The 26,057-nt window shown below is 35.6% G+C and overlaps 1 pseudogene; it reads right to left on the bottom strand.

Annotated features, from left to right (window-relative positions):
* Positions 1–24,894: 24,894 nt before the first annotated feature.
* Positions 24,895–25,840, bottom strand: LOC138922862 (olfactory receptor 2T8-like; annotated as a pseudogene).
* Between the last annotated feature and the right edge of the window lie 217 nt (positions 25,841–26,057).

Raw genomic sequence — 26,057 nt, 5'->3', positions numbered from 1 at the left:
GCATTTACTGCCTCATTATTTCATGATTCTTCTTGGCCCATGTCAGGTATTATTGTAAATTTAAAAAGGTGGCTTTAAAAATGTACAGCATAACCTATGAAAATATAAAACACGCTGGTAAAGGTATGCATATAGTCAGAGTCAGAATACCCTAAAATTGTAAATTGGTGATGTGTTAAGAAGGTAAATCCAGTTACAAAAGTTAAAGGATGAAAGTATTAAAAATAGTTAAATCTACAGCAATTTGTTAATGGATATCAAATACAAAAAGATGTAAATGTTGACCTCAGAAATACAAAAGCAGGAGTAAAATGGTAAAGTTTTGTAAGCAATTGGAATTTAATGTATCTGCATAAAATAGTCTGTTACATATTAAAGATGTTTAATGTAAACATCATGGTAACTACAAAGCAAAAATCTACAGTAGACTCCAGAAAAAATAAAGAGAAAGAAATCAAAGCAAGCCCCGATGGAAAATAATTATTTCACAAATGTAGACAGCAAAAGAAGAGAAAGAAACACATGAACTACAAAATAGCCAGAAAAAAACAAGAAGATGGCATTAGTAAGTCCTTACCTATCGATATTACTTTAAATGTAAATGGACTAAATTGTCTTATCAAAAGACATAGAGTGGCTAGATGGATGCAAAAACCAAGACTCAATTGTATGTTGCCTACAAGAAAATCACTTCAGTTTTAAAGACACATACAGCATCAAAATGAAAGGATGAATAAAGATATTCATGTATCTGGAGACCAAAAGAGAGCAGGACTAACTATACTTATATCAGACAAAATAGACTTTAAGCCAAAATGAGTAACAAGAGATAAAGATGATACAATGATAATGTCTTATAATGATAAGAAGTTTACTTTCTGAGGATGATATAACAATTATAAATATACATGTACCCAGAGTACGAGCACCTAAACATACTAAACAAATACAAAAGAAAAAGAAAAAAAAAAAACTAAAGGGAGAAATAGACAATACAGTAATGGTAGTGGGTTTCAATATCCCATGATCAAAAATGCATATATCATCCAGAAAGAAAATCAACAAGAAAATGTTGGAATGAACCATACTTTAGACAAAATGGACCTAAATGATTTATATAGGAGATTCAATTCAACAGGTGAAGAAACACATTTTCCTCAAGAACACATGGAACATTATTCAGGATACATCATATGAAACAAGTCCTAAATTGAAGAAGATTAAAATGATATCAAACATCTTTTCTTTTCAATGGCATGAAGCTAGAGATCAATAACAGAAGTAAAGTTGGAATTTTCACAGATATGTGGAAATTAAACAACACAATAGTGAACAACAAATGAATGAAAGAAGAAATTCAAAGGGAAATAAAAAAATGAAACAAACAAAAATGGAAGCAAAAGTATCAAAATCTATAAGAAGTTACAAAGGCAGTTCTAAGAGGGAAATTTTTCAGCAGTAAATGTCTGCATTAAGAAAAAAAGAAAGATATCAAATATAAAGCTAACTTTACATCTCAAGAAACCAGAAAGATAAGAGTAAACTAAGCCCCAAATTAGCAGAAGGAAGAACATAAGAAGATTAGAGTGAAAATAAATGAAATATAGAGTAGAAAGATATTTTTAAAAATCCATGAAACTAAGAGCTCTTTTTTGAAAAGATAAACAAAATTGACAAATCATTAGCTAGACTAAGAATAAAAGAGATAAGATTGAAATAAATGAAATCAGAAATAAAAGAAGAGATTGTATAATTGATACCACAGAAATGCAAAGAATCGTAAAAGACTACTATGAATAATTATACGAGAACAAATTGGGTAACTTAGAGAAATGGGTACATTTCCACAATCGTAGAACCTACTAAGAATGAATCGAGAAGAAAGAAAATTTTAACAGAAAAATAACAAATAAGAAGACTGAATCAGTAATCAAAAACCTCCCAACAAAGAAAAGCACAGAACTAGTTAGTTTTGCTGGTGAACTCTATTAACATTTACAGGCGAAATAAGACCAATCTTTCTAAACTCCTCTAAGAAACTGAATCGAAGGGAGCACTTTCAAACTCATGCTACCAGACCAGCATTAGGCTGATATCAAAGCCAGATAAGGATACTACCAGAGAAGAAGACTAAAGACCAACATCCCTGATGGATATAGATGCAAAAATTCTCAACAAAATACTAGCAACCTGAAGTCACTAGCATATTTAAAAGGTCATACACCACGATGAAGTGGGATTTATCCATGAGATGCAATGAGGGTTCAACATACTCAGATCAATATATATGATTCACAACATTAATAGAATGAAAGATAAAATCATATGAGTATCACAACAGATGCAGAAACAGCATTTGATAAAATAAAATATCCTTTCATTATAAAAACTGTCAACACCTTGGGTAGAGAAGAAACTTAATAAAGGCCTTATATGATATCCCGCAAATAACTTTATACTCAGGGGTGACATACCTTCCTCCGAATCAGGAATAAAGCAAGGATGTTCACTCTTAGTCAATATAACACTGGATGTCATAGCCAGGGCAAAGAACAAAAAGAAAACATCCAAATTGGAAAGCAAGTAGTAAATGTGTCTCTGTTTGAAGATGATATGACCTTATACAGAGAAAATCCTAAAGAGCTCACCAAAAACTTGTTATAACTAATCCAAACGTTCAGTAAAGTAGCCAGATAGAAACCAACATACACAAAGAGGTTGTGTTTGCATACACTAACAACAAAACATATAAAGAAAAATAAAGGAAACAATACCATTCATGATAGCATCAAAAACAATGAAATCTTTTGTAATATATTTAATCACGGAGTGAAAAATCTGTACACAAAAACTACAATATTTTGATGAAAAAATTGAAAAAAGACACAAACAATTGGAAAGGTATCCAATGTTCATGGAATGGAAGAATTACTATTATTAAATGGCAATCCTGACCGTAGCCATCTACAGATTCAATGCAATTTCTTAAAATTTCAGTGGTGGTTTTTACAGAAATAGATGAAATAATAGTAAAATTTGTATAGAGCCACAAAAGACTGCAAATAGCCAAAGCAATCCTGAAAAAGAAGAAAAGTAGAGACATTATACTTTCCGATTTCAACCTATTTTATAAAGCTGTGCTCATCAAAACAATATTGCACTGGCAAAAATATATACACATAGACCAATTGAACAGAACATCAACAGTCCAGAAATAAACTCTCACAGATGTGGACAAATAATATTTGACAAGTTTCAAAGAATGCTCAATGGAGAAAGGAGTTTCTTTTCAATAAATGGTGCTGAGGAAACTGGATAGCTCGATATGGAGGAATGAAAGTGGACTCCTATTTTATTCCAGACACAAAAATTAACTCCATATGAATTGATGATTTAAACATAACAAGTGAAACTGTCAAACTCCAAGAAGAAAACATCACAAAAAAGCTCTTTTATATTTGCTGGTATTTCCTGGATATGACATCAAAAACAAAAGCAAAACATAAATGTTTGACTACATGAAACTAAAAAGATTATTCGGAGCAAAAAAAAAAATCAGTAAAATGTTAAAGCAACCTACACAAGGGGAGAATGTATTTGCAAATTATATATAATGGATAAGTGGTTAATATTCAAAATATATAAAGAACTCATACAACTCAATAGCAAACAATCTGATTAGAAAATCAGTAGAGGCACTGAATAGATGTTTTTCCACAATGACATACAAATGACCACCAGGTACATGAAAACGTGCTTAACAACACTAATCATTAGAGAAATGAAAGACAAAACCACAATAGGGTATCACCTCACATCTGTGAGAATGGCTATCATCAAAAAGACGTGTGTTTAGAAGTGCTGGCAAGAATGTGGAAAACAGAGAACCCTTGTGCTGTGTTGGTGGACATACCAACAGCACACACAAACAGAACTATATTATGATCCAGAAATCTCACTTTTGGGCTTATGACCAAAAATAAATGAAAACAATATCCCAAGGAGATATTTGCCCTCCCATGTTCATTGGAACATTATTTACAATAGGCAAGATATAGCAACAACCTACCGTCTGTCAACAAAAGAATGAATACAGAAGAAATGGTGTATATATATGACAGATATCATATATGTAGAGGATATCATTATGCCATGAGAAAGAAGGACATGCAGCCATTTGGGACAACTTGCATGAAACTTGAAGACATTACGCTAGGTGAAATAAATCAGACAGAGAAAGACAAATGCTGTATATCACATATATGTGGAATCTAAAAAAGCTAAATTCAAAGAAACAAAAAATAGGATGTTAGTTACCCAGGAATGGAGAGGAGGGGAAATGGGGAGATGTTGGTCTAAGGGTAAAACTTCCAGTTATAAGATGAATAAGTTCTGGGGACCTATTGAACAGCATGAGGATGATACCTAGTTGTACTGGACTATTTACTCAAAAGTTGCTAAGTAAGTAGATCTTAACTATTCTCACCACAAAAAAGAAATGGTAATTACGTGATGTGATGGAGGTGTTAGCTAACACTATGTTGGTAATCATTTTCCAATATATAAATGTATCAAATCAACATGTCCTGCATGTTAAACTTGCACAATGTTATATGTAAATTTTATTTCAATAAATCTGAAAAAATACAGAATTTGTTGCATCTAATACAATTATTAGTATTTTCAGTCATTTCAAACTTCTAGCAATACTTTGATATATTATTATGTTAGCAAATTGTCTCCTCTTTCTCTACTGAAATATGACTGTTTAGCCCACCAGGGCTGGGAGAGGATTACATGGAAGGAGTCAAGTAAGAACATTCCAAACTTTCATGCTTTATTAATATTTAAAATCCACACTTCTACAGACAGCTAATCTTCAACAAAGGAGCTGAGAACATACAATGGAGAAACGAAAGTCTGTTCAACAAACGGTGTTGGGAAAACTGGATGGCCACAAGTAAAAGAAGGAAAATAGATCGTTATCTTATGCCATTCACAAAAATAAACTAAAAATGGATAAAAACTTAAAGCTAAGACCTGAATCCATAAGGCTTCAAGAAGAAAATATAGGCAGTATACTCTGACATTAGCCGTAAAAGGATCTTTTTGGATACCATGTCTCCTCGGACAAGGGATTCAATAGAAAGAATAAACAAGTGGGACTTTGTCAAACTAAACAACATCTACAAGACAAAGGAATGCAGGATTGAAATGAAAAGACAGCCCATCAATTGGGAAAAAATATCTGCAAATCATATATCCGACAAAGGGTTAATCTCCATAATATACAAAGAACTCACACAATTCAACAACAAAATTCAAAAACTGGACAGGGGATATGAACAGACATTTATTTAAAGAAGATTTGCAGATGGCCAAGAGGCACAGGAAAAGATGATCATCATCAGGAAATGCAAATCAAAACTATGCTAAGATATCACCTTACACCTATTAGAATGGTTATACCAACCAAGATAAAAACTAACAAGTGTTGCAGAGGTTGTGGAGGAAAAAGTATTCCTCATACACTGCAGGTGGGAATTCAAACTGGTGCAACCACTATGGAAAACAGTATGGAGATTCCTCAAAAAATTAAAAATAGAAATAGGATATGACCCAGCCATCCCACTACTGGGTATTTATCCAAAGAACATGAAATCAACAATTCAAACAGACTTCTGTGCCCCTATGTTCACTGCAGCATTACTCACTATAGCCAAGATGTGGAAGAAACGTTAAGTGTCTATTCACTGATGACTGGATAAAGATGTGGTACATAGACACAATGGAATACTACTAAGCCATAAAAAATGATAAAATCACCCCATTCACAACAACGTGGATGAAGTCTAAGGGTATTATGTTAAGTGAAATAAGCCAGATAGATAAAGACAAACTCTGTATGATTCTACTTATATGTGGAAGATAAACAAACACACAAAGAGAATAGATTAGTCACTACCAGGGGGAAGGTGAGTTGGGGGGTGGGCACAAAGGGTGAAATGGTGCACCTATACGATGACTGACATATAATAACGTACAATTGAAATTTCACAATGTTGTAAATTATCATAACCTCAATAAACATGTAAAAACTTGCTTATTATATGTTACATCATCAACATTAAAAAGTACAATTAGAAAAAATCTAATAACCTTTTCAGAGTTCTTAATATATATTACCAAATTGTTCTTTTAATTTTTGTACCATATTTCATGCCCACCTACATTGTATTATAAAGTTAAATTTACCAAAATTTTGCTGCAATGTATGCTTATTGTTTTATTCTTTTCAGTTGGAAAAGACAAAATAGTGACCTTTTGCTCTTTAAAATTTTATCTAATACCTTCATATTTGCTGTAACATTTTATGATATTCAATATAAAGCATTTTGTTAACTTGATCTAATACAATTAATTTGAACATCTATTTCAATAAATGTGGTTTTCTAGATTTGCTACTGATAAAATCATTTAAAATATTTTTTATGGCTGGCCCTGTGGCCTCGTGGTTAGGTTTGGTGGCCCAGGTTCAGCTCCAGGTGCAGACCTACACCACTTTCAGCAGCCACCCTGTGGTGGTGACCCACACAAAATAGAGGAAGATTGGCACAGATGTTAGCGCAGGGTGAATCTTCCTCAAAAAAAATTTAAAAAATAAATAAACTATATCTTAATAGAAACACATTTGAATCTCTGCAATAATTTTTAGAATAAATTGCTAAAAGATTTTGTAAAACTTAAAAGTTAAAACCAATATGCAGAGATGAACAAGACACAATTTTCAGGATATTCTTATCAAATATTATGTACTTGCTTCTAGCAAAAGATAAGTACCTTTATTTAACCACACCTAGTATATACAGGTGCATACATATTATTTTTTCATTTCAGTTACAAAGATTTCAAAAGCAACTATTCAATGAATAATCAATATTTCAAGCTACATTTGTGAATTTTCTTTTTGGAAACTTTCAGAAGAGGGAAGAGTGGGATAAGTGGGAATATTTGTGCATTTTATGTAATTCTGACAATTTGTTTCTCTACAGTCATCCTCAATTAAGTTGGGGAGGGAGCAGAAATGTAAATTGCTTGTGCTCACTATACTATTGTTGGACACTCTCTACATCACTTCGTCCCAGCAATACACAACCCTCTGCATTGGACATTCACAGTAAAGAAGGATCCAGGGACCCTCTCTGCAACAAGGATGGGATCAATGAGTGTACGTTTTTGCATTCAGTGCCGGACTTTCTTATTTCAATGTGCAGGAAAATGGATTGTGCATTTCAAAAAAGTAGTTTCTATATTTAGAATCCATATTAATAGAAATCGAGTGCTATTTATTAAGTTCTAATAACTGTTATTGTTGGTAATATTAATGCTATTATCTAAATAATATTTAATGAATGTCATGTATTAAATGATATAGTATATTAATAATACAGTATTATTGGTATGATGTAAATAATATACACTGAATAAGTTTTATTTATTAAATAATAAAACATTTATTTTTCCTGTTTTATTGAGATATAATTGACATATTACTTTTAGGTGTACAGCATGATGATTTTGTATATGTACATCCTGTCAAATGATTACCACAATAAGTTTAGCTGTATCCAGCACCGCACATAGTTACAATTTTTTTCTGGTGAGGAGAACTTTTAAAATCTCATTCCTTGGCAACTTTCAAATCTATAATTGTGAAGTATACTCACCATGTTGTTTATTGCATCCCTGGGACTTATTTATCTTACAGCTGGAAGTTTTTTCACACATTTCACTGATGAATTTTTATGATTATTTGATAACTGATTGTACTGTGCAAAATATGACTTTACTGTTTCATAAAAATACAGAAATTGTATAAATATACATCTCAGTGTATACGTGCTCCATATAAATTGATTGCATTGTAAAATATAATTTTTGCAAATTCTTACCATCTGGTGGGAGAGAATTGAAAGCCTGCAGTCATTTTTGACATTTTATAAGTGACTTCAGCGATTATAATTTGTATCATAGAGAGGAAAATGCATTTTTTTAGATGTATGTATTTATCAAACAAATACCCGAGATAACTTTATTTGTCATTGTCATTGTGTTGGAAATATTCAATTCTCTCCACATTTAAAGAGATAGAATCTTTCATTTTCTTTCCAGAGCTATGAATAGTGGATATCCTTTAAGTTGAATATGGAAATAAACACAAGACTCACGTCAAGCATTTTTCTACACTTTTTGATGCAGAAAATTACTTTTGAGGATATTTTGAGCCTCCAAATCATCTTTATTTTTACAGCTGTAGATAATTGGGTTGAGTATGGTTTTGAGGATGGTATAGAATACGGCCAGGAGCTCATCCTGGTCTGGAGTGTGGTATGATTTAGCTCTCATATATGTCAAAATAAATGGCCCATAGTCCATTATAATGACAATCTTATGGAAGAAAAGAGAAAATGATGGTTTCCATGCATTTTATGATTTCATGTGGAGGACAGTGAGAAGAATTTGAATGTAAAAAGCAAGGATTAAGGAGAAAAAGATAAGCAGGAAAATAACATCACCTACTTTGTATTGCCTTGTGTCCACACAGGAGAACTTAAACATGGCAGGAATGACACAGAAAAAAGTGATCAATGGCTCTTGAGCCACAGAAGTGAATGTGAAGGACTTAAGCTCTATGAACTGTGGAGTTGAAAGTCCCAACAAGCCAGGACCCTGCAGCTATGGGAATGCTGACATAGTGATTCATAAGAATGAGTTACTGCAGTGTGTGACAGATGGTTAGATGATGATCAGAGGACTTTGCTGCCAGAAGAAGGCACTCACCACCCAAAAGGGTGAGAGATGGAAATATCTGGAAGACACAACCTTAAAATAAAATAGCTCTGCTGCCTGATAGAAAGTCAGCGACTATTTTGGGTACAATATTAGAAATATGCAAGATATCCATATTAGAGAGATGGCTGTGCAGGAAATACATTGAAGTATGGAGTCATGAATCCCTGAAGATGAGGGGAATCAATGACAGTATTTTATGTTAAGCTCCTAATAAAATGGATGAATATAAAGGAGAAGAAGACCAGACTTGTTTCGGAAAAACGGAAGAATCTCAAAAGAATAAAGTCACTACTGCAAGTGTGATTCTCATGTCTCATCATGAATTCCCATCTTTTACCAATAAATAAAAGAATAAATAAATAAGAGCTAGGTAAAATATGGAGAAAAAGTATTGTAAATATCAAACACATTTGCATTTTGTTGCATAATGAAATGAGAGTTACTGAGTCATATTTTCCAATTAAATTCAAAGGACTCTCAACCAGCTTTTGAAGTTGGCACGTTTGACAAGATGGGCATTTATTTGTTCATATGAAGTGATGATATTCAGTATATTGAGTGGACTGTTAACTCCATGTAGGGTCTCAAAGTCTTAATTCCATATTCTTCATGCAAGTGTGATCTTTTCTCAAATATCACCTTCTCCATGAGGCCTACCACTGAACACCTGTTTAAAATCTCACTTCTCCCACTTACACCCCAAATTTCTTCAGCTTTTGGAACTTTAAATAACAAACTTGGGAACCATATTTATTGATTGTTTTCATTCTTGCCCACAGGAACTAATATTCATCATGAGAGGTGTTTGTTTTGTTCGCTGCTATAAGCCTAACGCCAAGAACAGTGCAAGGTACATAGCAGTTGTTCAATAATATGTGTTAAATACATGAATAAATAAATGGGCTGTGGAACTTGATTTTATCTCACATTTTTTGTTCAGATAAAACTTAAAGAAAATGAAATGTATTATTTCTATGTCTTTTCAAAAACAATCAGTAATGAAAAAGTAGCTTACTCTATGTTTTTAATTTGAAACATCCCGTATATTTAAAAGTAATAAAATTAAAATTTTATTCTGTCAGTGTCAACAGTCAATATCAGAATATACTTTACTTTGCCAGTTGTATTAACTTGCATAAATTGTATTATGTTTTACTAATTCTTTATAGGAAATTACATGTGCTTAAAGATGTTGTTTATCCATGGATATTGGTTACTGAGTAGTTCACTTTATGGCTATTTGTGCAAATTTGGTGTATATGCTCTAAACCTCAATATAAACAGGCAAATGAAACCATACACTCGTAAATACACAGATAAATAAAAGTGAGGAAATTTATTAAAACACTAATCCAGGATTCTGACCTTCAATAAATAGTAAGATGATCAGAAAAAGCAACAAATATAAAAAAAATTCTTTCCTATCTTATTAACATCTATTCATAAGTTTGAATAAAATAAACTTTGATTTCACTTTTGGAAAATGAATGTAGAAGCCTATCTCTGATAAAATATGAATAATTTGGATTTTTCTATATTTTATTTTTGTGAATATTGATATTCTTCATTATGAAATATGCAAACCACTTACGTCTAAATTTAATTCCCTGGGATATTAACACTGTTTTGCTACTATTTTAGGAATATTAAAGATCAGCATGTGAATGAGTTTTCTAGATATATGCACATGTAAGTAGTCTTGGTCGTTTTGGCTGATTCGACCTACAGCTCAGTAAAATCTAGTGTAGACAGGTTCAGATTTAAAGACAGTGGTGCCTCCCGTGAACTGGTTGATCATAAATAAGTCTCTAAAATCAATATTACTGACAACCCAAATTCAATATATCTGTATGCAAAGGTGATGACTTTTTCCCACTGTCTAGAATCATATTGCCCTTGTGGTTTCGCTTTCTCCATTAATGATTTACCCTGTCATAGCCATTCTGATTCAAAAATTAGTACTTCATTTTAGGGTTAAAAGGTATGGACAATAGCTACTCACACTGAACTCCCATTACTTAGCAGAGCCCCTGGCCTATTGTTTGTTCTCAATAAATGCTTGTTAAAGAAATTATTGACATATATTTCTATGGTCTCTGATATCAAACATTTTCAATGATGCATCAATTATATTTACATTTTTGTTGTAAAATGTAAATTGTTTCCACAAAAAGTCAATGTTTTGTCTTCAGACATTGGAAACACTCCATAGCATATTTTCTAATTCCTTCGTCATCTTACTTCTTCCACCTTCTCAGTTCCATGAGCCACCAGTAGTTTCTACAACCCTCTTTTATGACTCTTTTGCTAACCTGTCAATCCATGATCTGTAATATCCTGCCACAATGCTGGAATGGTGGATAAAATATCTTATATGCCTTCCAGGTTTTTGAATGAAATCTATTGATATTGAATTCAAAGAGGAATGCTCTGGTGGTGAGCTTCATAACTCTAAGCTAAAAAGAGGAGAAAACACATGTCATACATCACATAACTTCTTCCACATATGTGCAACTCTAACCCAAGGTAAATTCTCTTTCTCTCCATCTAGCATAAATTTTTCCATGTTTAATAATGCTAAATGACAGAAAAGAAATGTAACATGCAGTTTACATCCCTCTATCTTCTAGAAGCTTGGAGGCTAATCATAGAGGATGGTATCTTTTATAGATGTCATTTTTAGGTATAAACATAGTCATATCCCAATCTTTCCTCCCAGGAAAAAGAAAGGCCTTTAGAGCCGTTACTCTGACAATGCACTACACTCAAATCATTCTTACCATTTTTCATTTATTGACATTCTCAAATGCAGTATAAATCAATTTTGAATTAACTAGATCCAAATTCTTATTTCATTTCTATATCAGATTTCTCATTATATAAATACAACACACTGAATATTTATTTAAATTTAGATTTAACTAGAGGTGAATCTTTCACTAATCTTGGTAAGATTACACATTCATAGGTTAAACAATTATTTCTATGCTTCTTCCTTATATCTTTACATTGAAGTTTTGACTGTAAGACAAAAAGAGACAAAGACCCTAAATAATTTCTTTCTAAAATTTATTTATCTGAAAAAGTATCTAATATGTAGATCTTGGGAAATATTAAATCTGAGGTGTACACATATTTTATACTATATGACACTGCCATTTTTATTTTTGGAACTTTTCTAAAAACCTATAATATCAATGACCAACTTGGTAGAATATTATAAACTCTACCATAAAACTTCAAATATCAGACTGACTCGGTTGGTGTGCAACTGATTCCAAATAGCTGGTTGTTACTAATTATCCAATCAACTGCAATGGAAGAGGCAAAAGTCAGACACTGAATTGCCCTAAAAGTGGATAGAATAAAATCATTGTCCCTTTTTAAGGAGTTTATGGAACATAGATACAATATATATATGATAATGTTACTTAGACTAGGAATGAGTGTGCTATTGGTTCAAATAACTAAATTAAGAAAATAGCAATATGAGACGGTCTCCCTCGGTGCAGCAGAAGAGTCCTGTTGTCACAGAGCTGAGGGGACAGTCGGTATCAGCACTGGCTGTGTGCAGTGAGATTAAGCTTGGTTGAAGAAACAAACTGCCTTCCCCAGTCCCTTCCCCATTCCCCCATCTTTTCTTGGCATATTTTCTTTCCACTGTTAGGCTAGAACACACTGGCTGTTAAGGACTCTATTTATGGCTTGTCCGTTACACTAGAAAGAAGCCCCAGGGAAGGCCACTTGGTGGACCTCACTTGCTGCAGCGTTGGGTCTCTTGGGTGTTTGAAGAGTCAATGGATGAACTTAATTATTACACAGACTAGCTATTACAGAGAGGAAGATAAAACAGAGGGACTCTCTTTACCAAAGTGATTCTGTTTATTTTCATTTCTGATAGACTCATGAGTCAATTAAATGATGACCAAATATACTGAATATGTAAGTGAATGTAGCAAAAGCATTCAGCTAATTTACTCTTTTTGTACACAATAATTTTCAAACCTAAAAGCTACCAAGCATTTTATTTTTTATTTTATTGAGGTGACCCTGTTTTATGACATTATATAAATTTCAAGAATACGTAGTTATATTTCACTTCTGTATAGACTACATCGTGTTCGAAACCAAAATTCTACTTTCTATCACTGTACAAATGCCCCCCTTTATCACTTTCACCCTTCCTCTGTCCCCTTCCTCTCTGGTAAGCACCGATCTCTTCTATATCTGTGTGTTTGTTGTTGTTGTTGTTTTATCTTCCTCACATGAGTGAAATCATATGGTATTTGCCTTTCTCTGTCTGAGTTATTTTGCTTAGCATAATAATTTCAAGGTCTATCCATGTTGTTGAAAATGGTAAGATTCTGTCTTTTCATGGTTGAGTAGATTCCATCGTATACACCACATCTTCTTTTCCATTCATCCACTGATGGACATCTAGGATGTTTCCAAGTCTTGGCTATTGTAAATAGTGCTGCTATGAATGTAAGGGTGCATACACATTTTCACATTAGTGTCTTTTTGTATGCTGGATAAATACCCAGAAGTGGAATAGTTGGATCTTATGGTATTTCTAGTTTTAATCATTTGAGGAATCTTTATACTGTTTTCCACAGTGGCTGCACAAATTTACATTCCTACCAGCAGTATGAGGACTCCCCTTTCTCCGTATCCTCTCCAACACTTGTTATTTATCATCTTTTTAATAATAGTTATTCTGATGGGCATGAGGTGATTTCTCATTGTGGTTTTGATTTGCCTTTTCCTAATAATTAGTAATGTTGAAACTCTCTTCATTTTCCTGTTGGCCAGTTTTATAAGTTCTTTATAAAAATGTCTGTTCAGATTCTCTGATCATTTTTTACTTAGGTTGTTTGCTTTTTTGTTGCTGATCGTATGTGTTATTTATATATTTTGAATATTAACTCCTTATTGAATATAAGGTTTGAAAGTATCTTCTCTCAATTGATATGTTATCTTTTTTTTTTTGATGGTTTTCTTTCCTGTGCAGAGGCTTTTCAAAGTGGATTCAAGACTTGAACTAAGAGGTGAAACATAGACATAGACAGCATACTCTTTGACATCATGTATAGCAATACATTGTTGCATATGTCTCCTCAGGCAAGGGAAAGAAAAGAAAAACTAAACAAATGGGACTACATCAAACTAAAGGAGCATTTTAGACATTAGACAAGATTTTAAGCATCTTGTATTTATTAGCCTCTTACAGTTATTATTTAATTATCCAAGAACTTTCCAGGACCCACAGAGTCTAGACAGCATTCCTAGGTTATCTGTCTTAACCAAGGTTTCAAGTCTTGCATTTCTAGTCTCAGACATCAAATTCTAAAGTAAACACAACTTTTTCCGGGGACTTTTATGTATTTCAGCCAACACAGGAACTCCATTAAGTAACATGCTGTTCCTTAGGAAGGGGAAAGAATGGCTATTTCACCTGGGTGTCTGTGTTGTGTGTTGGGGGGGCATGTCTGGTCCTACTATTAAGACTGGCCTTTTGCTAAGTGCAAGATTTTTTAAATCACACAACTAGGTTCAGATCTGTGTAAAAGTGGACCTCAATTTTGCCCCAATAAACTTGCCTCCATTTTTCAAAAGTTAGAACCAACATTGAAGCTAATTTATGAGATTATGAAAATCATTAAAATAAGAAAATGATAGAAAATGTTATGCAAATGCAGTCATATCTTAATTAATGAATTAAATGTTACATTTATTCTTACTGTTATTAGTTATTTTATGATGTTAAACTATATTTACTGCATCTCAGTGAAGATCTAACTAACCACTTTAATGCATCCTAAAGAGACTGGAAAGAAAATATTTAGTGAAACCACCCTTTCCTCGAAGAATGACTGTGTTTAGGGGAATAAACAAGGTATGAAATACAATAAAACGCTGAGCTCCATTACAGACTCTGAGTGTGGCATTCAGGTTGAAGACAAATTCCTCAACCTGCCTTTCTTGTAAATCTCTAGCTGCCAGTTCCAACATACACCAGGATCATGCAAAACTGCTTCTCTCACGTGCTCCCTGATGTTGTCTTCTCTAGATCATTCTTCTCTTTAATTCACTCGAGTTAGGGAAAACAATTCTGACAAAAATGCTTTCAAAGAAAAGGCAAAAAATAGGATTCAGATTAAGCAAAGAACGCAAAAGTGAAAAAAATTTAACTTTTAAACGTTACTTTAAACTATGGTCTTATGGTTCATTTTATATTTACTTGTTTTGTCTTTGCAGAGCATGTAAGTACACACTTACAAATATACAGATATATCAATAAATACATATTTTTATTATTTTCTTTGCAAAACGAACCACCTATTTCTTTATTTATTTTGAGGAAGATTAGCCCTGAGCTAACATCCTCCACCAATCCTCCTCTTTTTGCTGAGGAAGACGGGCCCTGAGCTAACATCCATGCCCATCTTCCTCTACTTTATATGTGGGATGCCTACCACAGCATGGCGTGCCAATTGGTGCTAGGTCTGCACCCGGGACCAGAACTGGCGAACCCTGGGTCGTTGGAGCAGAACGTGTGTACTTAACCACTGCTCCACTGGGCTGGCCCCTCAGCCATGTCTTTAAATGTGCAAAATTTCTTGGCTGAAAATTATTGTAGGTGCATACTTATTTATCAGTAACAGATATGAAGTATACCCTGAAAAACAAACCTTAAATTTTGTAATGCATTTTCCATTCTTCTTCATTGGGCAAAGAGTACCTACTAGAAAAAATGTTTCGATTTTCACTGACATTATTCTAGCAATGGAAATTGAATATTTTGTTTTAATTAATAATTAAAACAGACAAACAAACCGACAGTTTCAAGTCGAAAAGAAGTGCTAGAAGAGACCTATACAAAAACACCCAATTTTATGAAAATAATTAATCTTCAAGTATCAAATGCACCAGAGTAGTCATAGAATATATAATAATAACAAGTGATCCAATATAATTTTATTTCAACAATTTCAAACAGTCTTCTGAACATAATATGTTGTCTATTAACAGCCACGTTGTGTTAGCTTTGGAAATATCTACATTTTTTTCAAACTCTAAAAGGATTGGTTACAGACAAAGATATAGGAAAAGGCAATAAAGTAATGCAAAAATCTTCAGCATTATTACACATCAGGAAAATGCAAGTTCAACCCAAAATGGTGTACCTTACAACACCAGATAGAAGAAGGAAAATGGAAAAGGTTGACTATACTCAAAAGATTCCTACCAATGTGGAGCAACTGTTACTCTTATGCTTGCTGGAGGCAGTGCAAAGTTGACCATCCACTTTGTAAAACAATTTACTAAAAAGTCAATCGCGCATCTGCCAAGAGAAGTGAAAACAGATGATCTCAAAAAGGAGGTAAATAGAAGCTTTACTCATAACAATTCAGACTGAATGTATCCCAGATATCTGTCAACAAAAGGTGCGTACAGAAATGGTGGGGGCCATCCCAGTGGTTCAGTGGTTAAGTTTGCATGTTCCGCTTCTGCAGCCCAGGTTTCGCCAGTTCAGTTCCTGGGTGACACCTACACACTGCTTGTCAAGTCATGCTGTGGCAGGCATTCCACATATAAAGTAGAGGAAGATGGGCATGGATGTTAGCTCAGGGCCAGTCTTCCTCAGCAAAAAGATGAAGATTGGCAGCAGATGTTAGCTCAATCTAACCAATCTTCCTCAAAAAAAAAAAAAATGGCGATATAGTCAGACAAGGGAATGCTACTAGGCAATAAAAAAGAGAAAGCTGCTGATAAATGTAAAATTACAGCAGAATCTTTTTTCTTAAGTTTTATTTTTTTATTTTCTCATTTTAGTAGCTAAGAAAGCAGTGTAAATAACTAATTTATTTTTGATATCATTAAGAATTTAGTTTTCAAAACATAGATGAAACTTCACAAACGTTCATTATATACAGCTTTTTTTACTTAATTTTTTTTCGAGCTTTGTTGAGGCATGGTTGACAAATAAAAAGGGTATATATTTAGGATATACAGAAGGATTTTTTTAAGGTGTACAGTGCGATGATTTAATATAGGTATATATTGTGAAGTGATTACACAATCAAGTTAATTAATTTATCCATCACCTCACATAGTTATTTTTTGTGTGTGTGATGAACACTTAGGACCTACTGTTTTAAGTTGTGAGTGTTCAGTACCATATTATTAACTATAGTCACCATGCTGTACATTAGATCCCCAGAATTATTCATCTTAGAACTGAAAAATGTAGCTTTTTATAATGACATGATTATTTCTTACATGATTTTTGTTTGTTTTGATTTGAAAACATTTCTGTCACTGTAAGCCAAACAGATTTAACAGGCTATCAGACAAGGGTTTATAATATCACACTGCTTTATGCATGCGGGTTATACCAATTATTGGAGAAACTTACATTTTTGAAAGTGGCATTATACTTCCCCTTTGTTTTAAGGTGAACACAATTAATTCTAGAAATATCTATTTTCCTTTTTTTTTCGGATGTACATCATATTTCTTATTCTGTATACATCACATCATGTTCACCACCCGAACACTAATTATAGTGCACCCCCTCACATGTGACCCTAATCACCCCTTTTGCCCTCCCCCCTCCCCCGTTCCCCAATGGTAACCACCAGTCCAACCTTCACCGCTATGTGTGGGTTTTTTTTGTCGTTTTTATCTTCTACTTATGAGCGAAATCATATGGTATTTGACTTTCTCCCTCTGACTTATTTCACTCAGCATAATACCCTCAAGGTCCATCCATGTTGTTACAAAAGGCCGGATTTCGAAGTAGTCCATCGTGTATAAATACCACATCTTCTTTATCCATTCGTCCCTTGATGGGCACCTAGGTTGCTTCCACGTCTTCGCTATTGTGTATAATGCCGCGATGAACATAGGGGTGCATGTATCTTTATGCCTTTGTGTTTTCAAGTTCTTTGGATAAATACCCAGCAGTGAAATAGCTGGACCATATGGTAGATCTATCCTTAATTTTCTGAGGATACTCCATCCTGCTTTCCATAGTGGCTGCACCAGTTTGCACTGCCACCCGCAGTGAACAGTGGTTCCCTTCTCTCCACACCCTCTCCAACATTTGTTGTTTCCTGTCTTGTTAATTATAGCCATTCTGACCTGAGTGAGGTGATACCTCATTGTAGTTTTGATTTGCATTTCCTTGATAGCTAATGATGTTGAGCATCTTTTCATATGCCTGTTGGCCATCTGAATAACTTCTTTGGAGAAATCTCTGTTCAGATCTTTTGCCCATTTTCTAATTGGATTGTTGGTTTTTTTGTTGTTGAGCTGTAAGAGTTCTTTGTATATTTTGGATATTAACGCCTTATCTGATATGTAGTTTGCAAATATCTTCTCCCAATTTTTAGGTTGTCTTTTCGTTTTGTTGATGGTTTCCTTTGCTGTACAGAAACTTTTTAGTTTGATGTAGTCCAATTTGGTCATTTTTTATTTTGTTTCCCTTGCCCGGTCAGACATGCGACTTGAAAGTATGCTGCTCAGACCAATGTCATCGAGCGTACTGCCTATGTTTTCTTCTAGAAGTCTCATGGTTTCGGGTCTTACATTCAAGTCTTTAATCCATTTTGAGTTGATTTTTGTGCATGCTGTAAGGGAATGGTCTACTTTCATTCCTTTGCATGTGGCTGTCCAGTTTTCCCAACACCATTTATTGAAGAGACTCTTCTTTCCCCATCATATGCTCTTGGCTCCCTTGTCGATAATTAGCTGTCCATAAACATGTGGGTTTACTTCTGGGCTACCAATTTTGTTCCATTGATCTGTGTGTCTGTTTTAGTGCCAGTACCATGCTGTTTTGGTTACTATGGCTTTGTAGTATAACTTGAAATTGGGGAGTGTGATACCTCCAGCTTTGTTCTTTTTTCTCAGGAATCCATTGGCTATTTGGGGTCTTTTGTTGTTCGATATAAATTTTAGGATTCTTTGTTCTATTTCTGTAAAAAATGTTGTTGGAACTTGGCTAGGGATTGCGTTGAATCTATAGATTGCTTTAGGAAGTATGGACATTTTAACAATGTTATTTCTTCCAATCCAAGAGCACAGAATATCTTTCCATTTCCTTGTGTCTTCCTCAATTTCTTTCAACAATGTTTTATAGTTTTTGATGTACAGATCTTTCACCTCTTTGGTTAAGTTTATTCCTAGGTATTTTATTCTTTTTGTTGCAATTGTAATTGGAACTGTATCCTTAATTTCTCTTTCTGCTACTTCGTTGTTAGTGTATAGAAATGCAACCGATTTTTGTACATTGATTTTGCATCCCGCAACTTGACTGCATTCCTTTATTATTTCTAAAAGTTTTTTAGTGAACTCTTTAGGGTTTTCTAGATATAAAATCATGTCGTCTGCAAAGAGTGACAGTTTCACTTCTTCTTTTCCAATGGGGATCCCTTTTATTTCTTTTTCTTGCCTGATTGCCCTGGCTAGAACTTCCAATACTATGGGAAATAGGAGTGGTGACAGTGGGCATCCTTGTCTGCTTCCTGTTCTTAGAGGGATAGCTTTCAGGTTTTCTCCATTGAGAATGATATTTGCTGTGGGTTTGTCATATATGGCCTTTATTATGTTGAGGTAATTTCCTTCTATACCCATTTTATTTAGAATTTTTATCATAAATGGATGCTGGATCTTGTCAAATGCTTTCTTTGCATCTATTGAGATGATCATGTGATTTTTATTCTTCATTTTGTTAATGTGGTGTATCATGTTGATAGATTTGTGGATGTTGAACCATCCCTGCATCTCTGGAATGACACCCACTTGACCATGATGCATGATCTTTTTAATTTATTGTTGTATTCAATTTGCTAGAATTTTGTTGAGGATTTTTGCATCGATGTTCATCAGTGATATTGGCCTGTAATTTTCTTTTTTTGTGTCGTCCTTGTCTAGTTTTGGTATCAGGATAATGTTCCCTTTGTAGAAGGAGTTAGGAAGCCTCCTCTCCTCTTCAATTTTTTGGAAAAATTTGAGAAGGATAGGTATTAAGTCCTCTTTGAATGTTTGGTAGAATTCACCAGGGAAGCCATCTGGTCCTGGACTTTTATTTTTTGGGAGGTTTTTAATTGCTGTTTCGATCTCCTTACTGGTGATCAGTCTATTCAAATTTTCTATACCTTCTTGGTCCAGTTTTGGAAGGTTGTATGTTTCTAAGAATTTATCCATTTCTTCTAGATTATCCAATTTATTGGCACATAGCTTTTCATAGTATTCTCTTATTATCTTTTATATTTCTGAGGTGTCCATTGCAATCTCTCCTCTTTCATTTATGATTTTATTTCTTTGAGCCTTCTCTGTTTTTTTCTTGGTGAGTCTAGCTAAGGGTTTGTCAATTTTGTTTATCTTTTCGAAGAACCATCTCTTGGTTTCATTAATTTTTTCTAGTCTCTATTTCATTTATTTCTGCTCTGATTTTCATTATTTCCCTCCTTCTTCTGATTTTCGGCCTTGTTTGTTGTTCTTTTTCCAGTACCTTTAGGTGCACTTTGAGATTGTCTATTTGGGATTTTTCTTCTTTGTTGAGCTAGGCCTGAATTGCTATAAACTTCCCTCATAGAACCGCTTCTGCTGTATCCCACAGATTTTGGCATGTTGTCTCTTCATTTTCATTTGTCTCCAGGAACTTTTTTATTTCTTCTTTGATTTCTTCATTGACCCAATCATTGTTCAGTAGCATTTTGTTCAATCTTCACATTTTTGTGGCTTTTCTGGTTTTATTTCTGTAGTTGATTTCCAGTTTCATACCTTTGTGGTCAGAAATGATGCATGGTGTTATTTCGATCTTCTTAAATTTATTGAGACTTGTTTTGTGGCCTAATATGTGATCAATCCTGGAGAATGTTCCATGGGCATTTGAAAAGAATGTGTATTCTTTGGTTTTTGGATGGAATGTTCTGTATATATGTACTAAGTCCATCTGGTCTAATGTGTCCTTTAAGGCGAGTGTTTCCTGGTTGATCTTCTGTTTGGATGATCTATCGTTTGGTGTAAGTGGAGTGCTAAAGTCTCCTACTGTTATTGTGTTACTGTCTATTTTTCCTCTTATGTCTGTTAATAATTGCTTTATATATTTAGGTGCTCTTATGCTGTGTACGTAGATAGTTACAAGTGTTATATTTTCTTCTTGGATTGTTCCCTTTATCATTATGTAGTGCCCGTCTTTGTCTCTTATTACAGTTTTTGATTTAAAGTCTATTTTGTCTGATATAAGTATTGCTACCACCACTTTCTTTTCTTTGCCATTTGCATGGAATATGTTTTTCCATCCTTTCACTTTCAGTTTGTGAGTGTCTGTAGGTCTGAAGTGTGTCTCTTGTATGCAGCATATACATGGATCTTGTTTTTTATCCACTTGGCCACCATATGGCATTTGATTGGAGCATTTAGTCCATTTGACATTTAAAGTAGCTATTGATAAATATGTATTTATTGCCATTTTGTCACTTTTTCTTTTTTTGGGGTGTTTTAGTAGTTCTTCTCAGTTCCTTTCTTTTTCTCTTGCTCTCTTCACTTGTGGTTTGATGGCTATCTTTAGTAATATGTTTGATTTATTTTGTCTTACTTTTTTTCCTCCTTGTTATAAGTTTCTGATTTCTGGTTACCATGAGGATCCTATTTAATATACTATGCATATAACAGTCTATATTGAGTAGATAGACTCTTTAGCTTGACCTCTTTCTGAAAGCTCTACTTTTTCACTCCCCTCCTCCTACATTATATATTTTTCACATCATATATAGTCTTTTGTTTAGTGTGTGTCTATCCATTACCCTCTTATCATTGAAATACGTAATTTTAGTACATTTGTCTTTTAACCTTCATATTATCTTCACAGGTAGTTGATCTGCTGCCTTTACTATACTTTTACCTTACAAGTGATTTTATTGCCTGTTTTTTCTTGTTGTTGTTTTGGGTTTTTCTGATTTTTTTTTCTTTTATCTCTATTTGTGGTCATTGCTTTCCCACTTAAAGTCCCTTCAGCATTTCTTGTAGAACTGGTTTCTTCGTGATAATCTCCTTTAATTTATGCTTGTCTGGGAAGCTCTTTGTATCTCCTTCCATTCTGAATGATAGCCTTGATGGATAGAGTATTCTTGGTTGTAGGTTTTTTCCTGTTAGCACTTTAAATATGTTGTGCCATTCTCTTCTCTCCTGTAGGGTCTCCACTGAGAAGTTCGCTGACATCCTGATGGGCTTCCCTTTATATGTCACTTGTGGCCTTTCTCTTGCTGCTTTTAGGATTCTCTCTTTGTCTTTAATTTTAGACATTTTTATTATAATATGTCTTGGTGTGGGCCTCTTTGGGCTTCTTGTTTGGAGCTCTCTGTCTTCCTGAACTTGGATGTCTGTTTCCTTCCTCAGGTGAGGAATATTTTCCTCTATTATTTCGACAAGTAAATTTTCTGCCCCTTTGTCTGTCTCTTCTCCTTCTGCAACCCCTATAATCTGAACGTTAGCATGCTTGATATTGTCCCAGAGTTTCCTAACACTGTTCTCATTCTGTCTAATTCTTTTTTCTCTTTTCTGTTCTGCTTGGGTGATTTCCTCTAATCTTTCATCTAGCTCACTGATCCATTCTTCTGCTTCCTCTACTCTGCTATTGAGTCCCTCTGGTGACTTTCTCATTTCGAGTATTGTATTCTTCATTTCTGATTGGTTCTTTTTTATATCTTCGAGTTCTTTGCTGATGTGTTCACTGTGTTCATCCATTCTTCTCTGCATATCTGTGAGCATCCTCATTATATTTTGTTTCAATTCTTTGTCAAGGAGGTCGCTAGTTTCTGTTTCACTTCGTTATTTCTCTGGTGTTTTGTAGTGTGCCCTTGCTTTGAAAGTATTCCTTTGCCTCCTCATTATGCCTCTTTCTCTGTGCTATTTTATTTGTACTAGGTGAGTTGGCTGTATCTCCTGATCTTGGAGAAGTGGTCTTATGTATGAGATGCCTTATGAGGCCCAGCAGTGTGTTTCCCTCTTGTCACCAGACCATAAGAACCAGGAGTGACCCCTTTGTGGGCTAGTTGTGTTCTTCTGCTGTGGCAGGGTTGCTCCCACTGCAGGTACCCAGGGAGTCTGATCTTTCCTTCCCTGGCCAGCTATTTGTAAATCCGCTTTGGAGGGGCTTCAGCATTGTTGGCTACAAAGTCTATTAGCACACTCTTATTGCAATTCTCCTCTTAATTGGGTTGGTACCCAGTGTAGCTGGTTGCTAGGCTCAGGGGTGTACAGTTGTGATAGTCCTGAGGCCAACAAGGCTGTTGTCAGTTCTCTTAGGAGTGCAGCTGAGTGGGGCTAGCCCTTGGCATGGAGGCACTCAGTTGTTTCAGTCTTTGGAAGGTGGGGCTGATCCTTTTTATGGCTATTTGTGAAGCACAAGTCTTCTGCTGCTGATAAGCCTCACCCCCTACTGGACCACATACACTGTCAAAACTGTCCTGGTCCCTGCACACTTCTTAACCCCCTGGAGAATACCTCAATGACACACTGCAGAGGCCCCCACCTCTGCTCCAATGCCCCCCACATTTCACCTGGTCCTCACAGAAGCCCTGCCCCACAGAGGCAGACACCCTTGCCTGCCTGTACAGCATCAAGTCACTCAGGCAATGCAGGCTAAAAAGTAGCCTGAAGGCTTGCTATTAGGTGGGGCCAGTCCCTAGGGCAGGTTGCCTGCCCTGGCTGAACTGGATTAAATCTGTGCTCTAGTGGGTGTGGCAGACTCCTGGGCTAACAGTCCAAGGGATGCACCTCAATGGCTCCCACTGGTGTCCATATTGGCATGCCTGGACCAGCTCAGAACAATGGCCCCCACCAATGTCTCAGTCTCTGGAGAGGATCCTCCTCTCACCAAGATGCCCCCAGAGCCCACCAGGTGAATCTTGTTTAACCAAAGGACAGTCAGCCTTCTCTCTGGTGATTTTAGGTTGCTGCAATGAATGAGTTTGTGGGTGGGCCCTTTAAGACCCGGATCTTTTCGGCTTTCAGCTGATAGCTTTTCTGGGGTGTCCTCGCTGCAGTTAATAGCCAGCAAAGCCAGACAGTAAGACCCCCCTCTCAGTTGGACTGAGTCCAAAGGATGGTTATAGCCTTATTGCTCCCACTCCGGACCTCACTCCCCCAGGGAGGGCTGCATACCTTAGGGTGGCTCCCACCTGGCCAGCTGAGAAGCTCCGCTGCTCCCAAAGGTGACTTTTTTCCTCCCAGCTGGAGTTACTGCCTCTTCTGCTTTTGTCAGGACTATCCCTTTTCGTGGGGTTTCGTTTTATCCAGTTTTCAGTTTTCAATCCAGGGTGATTCTTCCCAAAATTGCTGTAACCTGGTTGTGTCCATGGGAGGAAGTGAGTTCAATGTCTGCTCACACCGCCATCTTGATGAGATCTCTAGCAGAATCTTTAAAAACATATTACTTTGAGAGAAAGACACAAGGTATTAAAAAAACCTACTGCACATTTTCATTGATGTGAAAGAGTAAAATTGCCCTAACTAAAGAATAAAAACAGAAATCAGGCCAGTAGTTGTATCTCGGTTGAGGTGTTTCACTGGACAAAGACATGAAGATCTTTCTGCTCTGGTGCAATCATTCGTCTCTTGCTGGCGGGTGTAAGTTACAAGGGCATATATTATCAAAACTGGTTGAACGTACCCTTCAGATCTTAGAGCATCTAATGATTGTAAACTAAACCTCATTTTGCAAAAAATCAACAATTAACCTTCAAATTGCTTGACTAGTTCATTCTTTGAACAAATATTTATTGAGCACTGCCCTATAGAAATATTTTAATAAACATTTATTATTCTTAGAGTTTCCATAACCCACAATTTGTTTTGTTTATGACAACTTAACAAATGATCACAAAGTATGGAGGTCTGGTTCTACGTCAAAGTAAAATAGAAAAGACATATGGATATAATGCATATATAACCTCTCTGGGAAATCTCATACAATCACTTTTACAACCTTGAACTTTGGGGCAAGGGAATGTAAATCTTCATCATGAGTTAAGCAGCACACGGGCACATGCAATTTCTCAGGGTGCCCTTGACCTCACTGTTCCTCAGACTGCAGATGAGGGGCCTGAGCACAGGGGTGAAGATGGTAGAGGAAGCCAACGGAACCTTATCATGGTTAGCTGACATGTAGGATTTGGGTCTCATGTAGGTGGCATAGGCAGCTTCAAAAAAGAGTCCCACCACAGCCAACTGTGAGGAGCAGGTGGCAAAAGCCTCCTTGCAGGCTTCTCTAGAACACAGGTAGAGAAGAGCTGCTAGGAGGAGACTCTAGGAGGTCAGGATGAAAGGTAAGGGCACCAGGAGCATTAAGACACAGCAGATGTACATGGCCGTACTCAAAGACAGACATGTCAGCACAAGCTAAGCGCATCAGCATGGGGCCTCACAGAAGAAATGATCGATTTCATGTACGCTCTAAAATAGGAAGGTCAGGGTTGCAGCAGCCTGCATGAGCCCATCAGCTTCACCCAGGAACCAAGCTGCCAAAGTCATTCCCAAGTCTAACTGCTGGCTCATGATGACAGGGTATCTCAGTGGATGGCGAACAGCCACATAGCAGTCATAGGACATGGCTGCTCAGAGGAAGCACTCACCCCTCCCAGAGTGAGGAAGAAGAAGATCTGCGGCCCACAGCCAGCAGGGGAGATGGGCTTCTTGCTGGTAAAGTAGTCAGCAGCCATTTGGGGCACAATGGTGGAAACCAGCATAGTGTCCATGAGGGAGAGTTGACTCAGCAGGAAGTACATGGGTGTGTGGAGGCCGCGGGGGTCCCAGTGAATCAGGAGAATCAGGAGAATCAGGAGAATCAGGACAGCACTGCCCAGCAGGGAGGTAAAGGCATAGTCAGAACAGTCACATGGAGAAACAGGCAGGCTTCTGTGTGATTAAAGAGTCCCAGGAGAAGGAAACCTGAGGTGGTATTCTGTTTTTCCATGATATCAAATAAGCATAACACTGTAAATAGATAGATGAGAGAATTTTCAATGCTCTATTTGAACTATGTATTTCTTGATAAGCACATGTGTGAAAACGATTAAATCTATTTAAAATCCTACAGCTGACTTTTTCGAATGTTTTCACTTGGGCCTGTAATTAATTTCAACTTTTCTCTCATTTTCAAACTTTTCAAAATGAGTATCCCCCATCATTGT

Source organism: Equus caballus, unplaced genomic scaffold, assembly GCF_041296265.1.
Source record: "Equus caballus isolate H_3958 breed thoroughbred unplaced genomic scaffold, TB-T2T haplotype1-0000016, whole genome shotgun sequence".
NCBI classification, from domain to species: Eukaryota; Metazoa; Chordata; class Mammalia; order Perissodactyla; family Equidae; genus Equus; species Equus caballus.
The sequence above is the reverse complement of the archived record's forward strand: the minus strand, read 5'-3'. Positions and strand labels throughout refer to the sequence as shown.